Source organism: Bos taurus, chromosome 15, assembly GCF_002263795.3.
Source record: "Bos taurus isolate L1 Dominette 01449 registration number 42190680 breed Hereford chromosome 15, ARS-UCD2.0, whole genome shotgun sequence".
Lineage (NCBI taxonomy): Eukaryota > Metazoa > Chordata > Mammalia > Artiodactyla > Bovidae > Bos > Bos taurus.
Genome location: NC_037342.1, coordinates 75,907,054 through 75,917,493, shown reverse-complemented (window position 1 = coordinate 75,917,493; position 10,440 = coordinate 75,907,054). Strand labels below are relative to the sequence as shown.

The 10,440-nt window shown below is 52.1% G+C and overlaps 1 protein-coding gene across 1 annotated transcript in view; it reads right to left on the bottom strand.

The window, feature by feature from the left end:
- Positions 1–2,299: 2,299 nt before the first annotated feature.
- Positions 2,300–10,440, bottom strand: part of CRY2 (cryptochrome circadian regulator 2) — a gene marked incomplete at its 5' end in the record, with an annotated part of 34,781 nt that continues 26,640 nt past the window's right edge. Inside the window, 1 exon segment of the mRNA NM_001289786.1 lies at positions 2,300–3,080.

Below are 10,440 nucleotides of genomic sequence, written 5' to 3'. Positions count from 1 at the left end.
TTGCTACCTCTCTTCTCCCTGTTCCTGGGCCCAGAGGGGACACATAATCTTGCCTGTCTTGGTTCAGGCTCCTTTCACTAGGACCAAAAGCTAACCACTTGCTGCTATGGTGTGACTTTTCCTTCTAGGAAAGCAGTTTTGCCACAGTGGCTAATAATTTTTCCTTAGTGTGTGTGCTTCTCTACTAGGGAGCATCCTTAGGTCAGGAATGTGTATGCGTGTAGGACAACTCCACCTTCCAGAATCTTCGGCTCAAGAGCACAGGTATATTAGCTCCCAAGGCCAAAGCAAAGCCGTATTAAGGAGAAGGCAGGAGAGGGAATGCCAGGCCCAGGTCTCGGCCATCAGGAGCTTCAAAGCAGAGCTGAGAACCAGACAAGTCCCAGGGTCAGGTTCTTCCTTTTCTCCTTTCTCACTCTGTGCAAGGCAGCTTGTGATATCGTTGGCATGGCCTGAACCCCTTCTCACAGGAACTTGGGATGTGAGTTAATAAAGCTCTCATGTCCAGCGGTCCAAAACTGGAAACCCTCACACAGTAGAGAAAGGGCCACTCTGGCTAGATGGTATCAGACCAAGTCAGCATCCAGGCTCTGGGCCTGGCTTTCCTCTGCACCAAGCAGCTGCAGCTTACATGCCAGAGTTAAGAATGGACTGAGGGCCAGGAGAGGGCCCTGCCATTGACTGATCCCCAGACTGGGGGCATTGAAGTGAGCTGAGAGGCTGGGTCACTGCAGGAACCTCATCCCAGGGCTGGCATGCTCCACACCATTCTGGCTGACTGACCTCCAACTCTGACCAAGCTCTGGAGTCGAGACCACTAATTGCTCTAGCTGCTCAACTAGGAACCTCCCTGGTCCTCCATCTCCCACCCACTCTTCCCTGCCACCTCCAAGGTAGGTGAGAGGCTCCTGGTTCACTCAGGTTAAGCCCTACTGCCGCCCAGTACCCAGACCTCCCACAAAATTGACATTACAACTTTGCTCAGATAGGATCAGACATTTATGAAACACATGAATATTCACAAACTGTGGGAGAAACACACTTTCTAGCAATACAAAATCTCCATATAAAGTGCATGTGGCCTGCGACCGTCTCCTCCCCATGCTGGCCCTTGGGTCAGGACTTGGGGTAGTGCTCTGCAGGATCCCCCAGGGACACCTGGGCCAGGAGAGGGGAGACACGAAGCCATCACAGAGCTTCAGGCCACTGGATACCCCCTCTCATTTCCAGTCCACTGGGAAAGGGCCAGCATGCCAGGGAAAGTAGGGAAGTAGGGGGCGGTGGTCCTGCCAACATATACCTTAGGGAAGAGACCCATCATCAAAAAGGCAGGCAAAGGGAATCATCCTGCCGTCTGAGATGCTGTCAGACAAGCACTGACTCTGGCCCTAAGCCCTCTGGCCGTCCCAGTTTCTCTGCTCAGTCCTTCCAGGCTTGCTCTCCCCTCCTTTCGGCAGCAGCCCCCGATGCCCCTTCCTCCTGGCTAGGGCTAAGACAGCAGTAAAGCCCCCAACCCAACACTGCAGAAAAAGCTGTTTCCCCCATGCAATACGCGACATTTCTCATGGGTTGACACAGATACAACAGTTGGACTCCAAAGGCAGCTCTCCGGCTGAGGAAGCCTGAGGACATCTCAGGGAGAAGCCTGTCGGTGTGCTGGACTGATGCGGGAGACAGGGGCCTGACCCAGGGTTTGGGTCCTCCTAGGACAGAGGAGAGTGGGGGGCAGGGCTGGGACAAGGTCACAGGGGAGGTAGAGAGAAGGCCCCGGGCCAGCTTAATGTGACACGTGAGGACAAAAACCCCATGAGGGGTTTGTCTCTCAGGCACACACACACCTGCACACACTCCTGTGCGTGCGCATGCTGTGGCTCAAGTCTGGGCCATGGGTGGAGGAAGACGTGGTCCAGCCGGCCACACAGTCCTCCTTTCCGTGGGGTCCTCCTCAGCACAGACCTCCAGCAGTGGGAGGGTTCATGTGGGAGCACCGGCTGCCCCTGGATTGCAAGCCCTTGGCTTCTCTGGGTCAAACATCCCGCCTGCTGTAGAAGGGTTGGTGCGCTGGCCGGGACCTCAGCTGGGGCCCTTCCCAACTGTCCCTGGCCGTGCACCTGCCTGGGCCCTTGATGTCCAGCTACCGGGAGGGCTGATGTGGTAGCTCGGTGCTGACCAGCCCCGGGCAGACGACAATGGCTTCCCTGGCTGCCATCAGCCGACCTCGGGGGCAGGACTGAGGTGCCGTGGAGTGTGGCCAGGGGAGCCAGGGGGCCCTCCACCACCAGGAACCTGGCCTCCTCCTACTGGATGCTCCGCTCTGACCGTGAAGGAGCGGTGAGAGCAGGGGTTAACTCCTAGCCTCAGGTTTTCAGCCCCGAAGAGTGAGAGGCTCCTCTCTGCTACTACCTGTCAGGCTGCACACCCGGCACTCAGGTCAGGCCCCTGGTGCTCTTCTGTATGTGGCAGAAAGGCTGCAGATCTGGCCACAGCTCAGCCCCAGCTCCCCCAGGAAGAGTTTGGGGAGTCCACTGGCAGGGAATTTTAAAAGAAGAAGCCAGGCCAGGTGACTGTCTGGACAGCACCTGTCCCCTCCAGCCTGCCCGGCCCTCGGGGGTCATAAAGCAGGAACTCAGAAGGCCCCTCGCTGCTTCGAGAATCCCACTCTGCACACGAGCCAGAAATGCTTCCCCTGCTCCTCAGTCTGACATGGAGGGGGAAGGGGAAGGGGAGCAGGTGTCAGAATCCCACCTAAGGTCTGACCACCCTTCTAGGCAGAAGAGGCAGCAGGCCCCCAGGGACAGGTATGGGGTGACCGCCACCGCCGTGACCTCTAGTCCGGGGTCTGGAGGCTGAGGTGAAGCTGCTACCCGTCCTCCTCCGGCCCAGACAGCGTTCAGAGACACACGAGTGTACACAGATGCATGCACACACAACAGGTGGCCCTCCTTCCTCCGCACGCGCACACACACGCACACACGTTCGCTCCGTCTCTGCAGGTGATCAGCAGCTCTGCAGGTTGCACTCCGCTGCCACGGTGGCGGCTTGGGCACCCAAGCTTTGCTCACGGAGCCACGGCACTGCAGCTGCAAGAGAGACAGGGGCGAAAAGGAGCGTTCAGGAGACTCTCCGTTGCCTGGGACACGGCTCCTCTGGCGGCTTCTCTGGGGAACCAGGGAGCGCCCAGAGCGAAGCACACGAGCCGCAGCGCCTGGGGACAAGGTGGCTGCTGGGTGCCAGCGGGACCTGGACGCTGGCCCTCTCCGAGGTGCTGACATGGACCAGCTCTCCCTGGTGGACTCTCTGGGCCTCCTCCGCCCCAGGCCTGAGGACGGCAGAGGAGGGGTCACTACCTGAGGCCTTGGGTGACACTTATTCAGATACGACAAGGGCAGTTTCTGTATCAAGGCACAGGGTCTGCTGCCAGAGATGGAGAATCAGGAAAAAAAAAAAATGGCTGGAAGAGAAGCCAGCCAGGACCAGTAATTCTGAAGATGAAGGCAATGACTGAGTTTGGAATCAGCAGGTGAGCGAACTTCCACATAGAGATAAAAGCAAGCTGGCACTGTGCTAGAAGACTGGGGGTCGGGGGAGAGGAGACTCAAGGATGAGTCATTTTAAAGATTTATAACATCCTGGATCTAGGGCAGAGGGAAGAGATGGCCTCATGCTGGATAACAGGACAGGGCAAGCCCATCACAATGCTGGGTTGCCTGTTTCAAGAGGTCCAGGGTGTCTGAGAGTGTAGAGACATGCGGGCCTCTGTTCAAAGACTGTACCTCTTAAATGATGATCAGGTGGATAACAAGACAGCCTACTGAGCCTACTGTGGGTCAGGCACTACACACGTGTGTTAGATTCGTATACAGATTTGTGTATGAAGCCCTGATCCCCTCAGAATGGGACTGTTTTTGCAAAGAGGGTCTTTAAAGAAGTGATTAAGTTAAAATTAGGTACTTATTGTGGGCCCTGATCCCAAATGACTGGTGTCCTTCTATGAAAAGATTAGAGCACAGACACACAGAGGTCAGAGCCTATGAAGACAAGGCAGACAGCAGCGATCTACAGGCCAAGCGGAGAGGCCTCAGGAGAGACCAACCCTGCTGCCAACTTGACCTCAGACTTCCAGCCCCCAGAGCTGTGAGCGAATGAATTTCTGTCATTAGAGTCACCTGGTCTGTGGCACCTTGTGAGAATCCAAGCGAACTAATGCAGCTTGTGACCCCATTAACCCTGAAGACACAGCCTTCATTTTTACAGATGAGAAAACTGAAGCCAGAGAGGCTACATAAGCTGCCCAAGATGACAGAATTCAGGAGTGACAGAGCCAAGACGGGAAACCTAGGTCCGTCTGCTTCCGCAATCTGTATTTTTGCCACTAAGTAATCTCTACATTACAGGATCTCCCATTTAAGACTTTCAGAGGATGTAACAAGTTCAACATAGTGGCATGAAGATTAACATTCAAACAACATCAATGGAAGTTCAGATGTTAACAGAAAAGGAAAAAATGCTCTCGAGAGTTGAAGACACTGGAGTCAGGGGTTCAAAATCAGTCTTCTGACACATGCAGCCCTTTTCAGGCAAATGTTAAATCCAAAGATTTTAACTGGATGATGATAATTCCTCTGGAAGCTGGGAAAAATCAAAAACAAATTTACGAGTGGATACCTGTATGGGACAATACTGAGTACCTCTTTAAAATATTTTCAACAATTCTCTCTTTCAGTTCAGTCGCTCAGTTGTGTCAGACTCTGCGATCCCATGAATCACAGCACGCCAGACCTCCCTGTCCATCACCAACTCCCAGAGTTCACTCAAACTCACGTCCATCGAGTCAGTGATGCCATCCAGCCATCTCATCCTCTGTCGTCCCCTTCTCCTCCTGCCCCCAATCCCTCCCAGCATCAGAGTCTTTTCCAATGAGTCAACTCTTCGCATGAGGCAGCCAAAGGACTGGAGTTTCAGCTTTAGCATCATTCCTTCCAAAGAAATCCCAGGGCTGATCTCCTTCAGAATGGACTGGTTGGATTTCCTTGCAGTCCAAGGGACTCTCAAGAGTCTTCTCCAACACCACAGTTCAAAAGCATCAATTCTTCGGCGCTCAGCTTTCTTCACAGTCCAACTCTCACATCCATACATGACCACTGGAAAAACCATAGCCTTGACTAGACGGACCTTTGTTGGCAAAGTCACATCTCTGCTTTTCAATATGCTATCTAGGTTGGTCATAACTTTCCTTCCAAGGAGTAAGCGTCTTTTAATTTCATGGCTGCAGTCACCATCTGCAGTGATTTGGAGCCCAGAAAAATAAAGTCTGCCACTGTTTCCACTGTTTCCCCATCTATTTCCCATGAAGTGATGGGACCGGATGCCATGATCTTCGTTTTCTGAATGTTGAGCTTTAAGCCAACTTTTTCACTCTCCTCTTTCACTTTCATCAAGAGGCTTTTGAGTTCCTCTTCACTTTCTGCCATAAGGGTGATGTCATCTGCATATCCGAGGTTATTGATATTTCTCCTGGCAATCTTGATTCCAGCTTGTGCTTCTTCCAGCCCAGTGTTTCTCCAGATGTACTCTGCATAGAAGTTAAATAAGCAGGGTGACAATATACAGCCTTGATGTACTCCTTTTCCTATTTGGAACCAGTCTGTTGTTCCATGTCCAGTTCTAACTGTTGCTTCCTGACCTGCATACAAATTTCTCAAGAGGCAGGTCAGGTGATCTGGTATTCCCATTTCTTCCAGAATTTTCTCTTTAAGTTTGTACTATAATGACCTAGCCATATTTTTTCACTACAAGTAAATATATTCGTTACTAAAGTGTATACATGTTTATTGAAACATGCTAATTGACTCTCTTCTGCAACTGATAACTTCAGGACTGGAAAGTAAACAGGTGCTCCCACCCACTACCTCCATTTCTGGTGTTCTCCCCACCTTCAGGGGCGAGGGACGATAAACGGTGCTTGAGGATTCCTTCGAACACGGGCTCTTACTCTGGGGTTCCTGACCCTTAAGGGGTCCAAGGACAGGCCTTAAGGGGCGGTCCACAGACGCCGTGACGTACATTTTGCTCTGTGTGGGAACAGGTTTAATTTTCCGGGGAGAGGCTCCATCCTTCATCAGACTCTTCAAAGCATGGGTAACCCAAAGAGGTGTTAAGAACCGATGCCTCAGCTTAGAAGATGAGGAGATGAGGTGCAGTCGGGCAGGTATAATACTAAAAATTCATTGAGGCCTACGCTCACCTGGACATGGTTTAGCCATGGGGCAGACCCGTGAAGGGAGGTGGCAATGACCTGGCCTCAGATGAGCCCCAGTGACCCACAACCCTCTGTGATGGCTTCAAAAGCCCACACAGAAAACCAAGGTTTGGAAGAACCAGCTCATCCTTGTCTACAAAGCTAGTCAAAGGCCTGGTCAACTACTTACTCAAGCTGCTCGATCAGCAGATAATTAGATGGTCTCTGTGTTCTTATTCTCAAGCTAGGACATAAGTCCGCAGAAAAAGGCGCTCCGGGAAATCAAACGAGGCCGTACAGGAAAACGACAGCCTCACTAAACACAGAGAAGCACAGCGAGGGGAGAGGCGCCAGGGGAGAAAGCGACGCATAAAACACCACTAAAGACAAAGCCAATCTCACACCTATTTCACTCTCTCAACCCGTCACAAGTGGCTGGAACACAGACTAGTTAATGACCTTCCCTCCGCGTGCCAATGGCAGTTAGGACGGCCCGTGTCCCAGGGCCCTCACATCCCTTCTCCCACACTGGATGCTGGCTCCCAGCCCGGGAGGGGCGTATGGGCCACTGTGCACACCCAAGCCTCGTCAGCAGAGGAGGCCACTACCGCTCAGGGTCTGGAAGAAACGTGGCTTGGAGCTGGACCAGGCCTCAGTGGCCACCCTCCCCAGCACAGGGGCTGAGGTGCAGGGCCCGAGCCTGAGAGGGGCAGAAGGCCGGCTCCCAGCCCCGACATGAGGAGCAGGGAAGGGCAGAGGTGCGGCTGGGCCTGGACGGGTTTTCAGCTGGTCCGTCGGCTCAGCCTCATTTTCCACTTTAGCTACTCGCCTGCCCTTCCTGCTGTACCACAGCAAAGGGGAGGGGTGTCTGTCCGTCAGCAGCTACTGAGTAAGCGGCAGCGAAAGTGCGAGGGGATGTCAAGTCCCAATAAATTCTCGTTTCAGGAACTGAGTCAGAGAGGCGAGAAAAACCTGTGTGCAGGCTCCCAGGACGGGCTTCTGACCACCACACAGCCTCCGCTTCCCCCGGGGCAGCGTCTTACAGACTGCTCAGCGCCCCTCACACACAGGTTCAGGTAAGGACGGACATACGTGCGGCAGATGTATGCCACTGTCAGAAAGACAACAAAGAGATTCCAGAAGTCAGGTTCTCCTCAGTGAAAAGTGAAATTGTTAGTCGCTCAGTTGTGTCTGAGTCTTTGTGACCCAGTGGACTGTAGCCTGCCAGGCTCCTCTACCCATGGGATTCTCCAGGCAGGAACACTGGAGTGGAGAGCTGTGCCCTCCTCAGGGGAGCCCCATGGCTAACCAAGCCTGCGTGAACTTTGGGCGGAGGACGGGGAGAGGTGGTCCTTGGCCATGAACCTTCTGTGTTCAACAGGCTTCTCTCAACAGATCAGTATGTACCAGCAGAAGGGCAAATAGATCCTGTGCACTGCTAAAATAATTGGACCAATACAAAAAACCTGCACACAATTGGAAGCTGATGGAATCCTGAGCGGTCAGCAGCTTTGGGGATTACGGAGAAGCAGCTGAAATGAAAGCTATTTGAGGCTGGCTTATTTTTCAGTTTTGTGAACATCATACAGTAACCAAATGCAGAACAGATACTGATGTGGGTTTGAGGTAAGCGTGGAACCAACTGTTATCAGGATATGTTTTCCCACAAGATCAGTTTAAATCATTTTCTGGCCCAGGCCTGAGGCATCGGAAACAACAGAATAACAAACGAGAGAGGCTGGAGCTAAACTCGGCCTGAAGGGCCCATGATGGAGCCTCCGGCTGGTGAAGTATGCTTATTCACACCAGACAGCTAGAGCACCTCAGCACGGTTGTGAATCCGGCCCTGAGTCACTCAGCTACACTGATAGAGAGGAGAAGGGGCGAAGGCAGTTAAGACTACCGACTCAGGCCCAGGGGCCACTGCTGTGTGGCCCGTCCAGCCCAGGGTGCTGGCTCTGACTGCGGTAACGATGACAGAATCAAAGACACCCTGAGAAGCACATGCAAGGCGGCGACGTGATTTCGTCTGTGTGGTGCATTTTACTCGGAGGCTTTTCACACACGGTTTCTCCTCTTTCCCCAAGGCTTGTGCTTGATGGGTGGGGCAGGTGACGAGATGCTGTCATCACTGATCACTGGTGATGATGCCCAGCCATCCTCAGGCCCCGGTGCAACCCCAGCACACAGCGAAACACAAGCGCCACTGAGACACTCTTCTCTTTCAGGGTTTCCGAAGAACACAAGTATCCGTCCTATCCTCTGACCTCCAGGCCCCACTTCCAGTCGACTGGCACGATGAAGGGCTGACCCTTGAGAATCAGTCCTCCCCATCCCAACAGGCTGAGTGACACCCCTGGACTACACGCGAGGAGAGGTGCTGGCCTCTACACCCTTCAGTGTCCTCTTGGAATCACCACCACGGCCTCGCGACTGGCTCTCTCCCCACACAGCTTCCTCTAGAGCCCCAGCCCAATGCCTGGTTAATCTTCAAAAAATGCCAGTTTGATCATTCACTCTGTTTCAAAATGCGCCTCCGTTCCCAGAGAGTACACACCAAGGACTCTGTCTGCTTGACATTTAAGACCCTCCATGACTGGACCCAACTGTAACCTTATGTTCTTGTAAAAAAATAGTAATAACAATATCCATAATAATAATAGCTATCATCTTATTTAGGAACTTCTAAGGCTAAGCGGGGCCTCCCAGGCGGCACCAGTGGTAAAGAACCTGCCTGCCAGTGCAGGGGACTTAAGACATGGAGGTTCGATCCCTGAGTGGGGAAGATCCCCTGGAGGAGGAAATGGCAACCACTCTGGTATTCTTGTCTGGAGAATTCCAAGGACACAGGAGTCTGGTGGGCTACAGTCCATAAGGTTGCAAAGAGTCAGACACGACTGAAGCGACTCAGCACGCAAGGCTAAGTACCCTGTGTATTACACAGAAAGTGTTAATTACTGACCAGCACCCACACTCTGTAGCTAACAGAACCTGGATTTTGTCTGGCGACTCGTGGACATGGCTCAGACAATAGATTAGGAATGGTCTAAGTCAGTGATTCTCAGAGGCAGTCCCAGAACAGCATCATCATCAACTGCTGGGAACGTGTTAGAATGCAAATTCTCAGGCCCCAGCCCAGGCTCGTTGGGGGTGGGGCCCAGCCATCTGCGGCTTAACAAATCCTCCAGGGGCTTCTGTTGCTCACTCAGGTTGGAGATCAATGGTCTAAACAATCCGGATCCTATTTCCCAGCTTGGGGGTGGCTTTATGACTCAGTTCTGGCTCATGACGCCAATGTGAAAAGCTGCAGAAGAGGTGTCCTGGTAAAGGTTTTATTTTCTTGATGAAAAGGAAGAGAGGCACCCCCTGACGACTTGGCACAGTATAAAACTGCAAAAAACCTTCACTGGGCCCCCAACCCAAACTTTACTTTCTTTTACTCAGCTTTATTTTCCCTTCATCACCACTTAGGGCTTCTTGACACAAGGTGTTTCTGTCTGCTTACTGTCTGTCTCCTCTCACGAAGACACACCCAAGGGCGGGCAGGACGCTGTCGGTCATGTTCACAACCATATTCAGTGCCTACAACAGTGTCTGGCAACGTGTCATCACCTCATTTATGTTTATTGAATGAATGAGTGCAGCTGTCTCTGCGATTCCTTCTCTTTTTTGCTTTGAGCAAGGAATTGATGGCTGAAGCCGTGGCAGCCACCTTAAGGCCAAGAAATAAGAGAATCTCAGAAAAATTGGCTCTGACATTGTTGAGCCATCAAACCCAAACCAGCAACACCGTGCTCTGGGCCTTTTGTTCCTTAAGAAAACTAAATCCCTCTTTCGTTTTCACCACAGTAGCCACGTTGTTCATCCTAGCAGCCCCATATGTTACTAACACATATATTTAATCATTTAATCTTTGTAACAAGAACCTAATTTTTGATGAAGAAACCAAGTCTCAGAGAGCTTAAGTAATCTGCACAAGATCATGTAATCATTAAGCTGTTGTTCTTGTCGGAAACACCCCGCCTTGCTGCCTAGATTCAATTCGTCGTCCAGGTCCTCTAGGGTAACTTCTGTCTTGTACTCCTGGATCGCTCCAGCCCACCAACCTGTGTCTAATGCTAAGCTGGTGGAGTGTGAATCATCTGTCCAGGAATTATAGATCATTTGTCTTGTTTCTCTAAGCAGACTATTACATCCTTATG